The sequence below is a fragment of the Notothenia coriiceps genome, unplaced genomic scaffold, assembly GCF_000735185.1.
Source record: "Notothenia coriiceps isolate Sejong01 unplaced genomic scaffold, NC01 NC01_scaffold00036401, whole genome shotgun sequence".
NCBI classification, from domain to species: domain Eukaryota; kingdom Metazoa; phylum Chordata; class Actinopteri; order Perciformes; family Nototheniidae; genus Notothenia; species Notothenia coriiceps.
This window is the reverse complement of record NW_011369102.1, coordinates 128917-129141: the sequence shown is the minus strand read 5'-3', so window position 1 is coordinate 129141 and position 225 is coordinate 128917.

The following is a 225-nucleotide window of genomic DNA, read 5'->3' as shown; positions in this document are numbered from 1 at the left end:
AGTTATCATTTTCCCTCTTATTCGAACTTCCCAATGCTTGGTGGGAACAGTCTCAATCCTTTGTCTTAGTTTTGTCTTCTCGGTGTCCTGTGTATTTACGAGTAATTTGTGTTAAATTGTATCAATCGCGGACAGGCTATATCACGGTCTCACCACACCATTCCGTTCACTCTCATCGAGTAATGCCTCAAAGTGACCCACCTATAGCTAAAATTACCAAAAGGG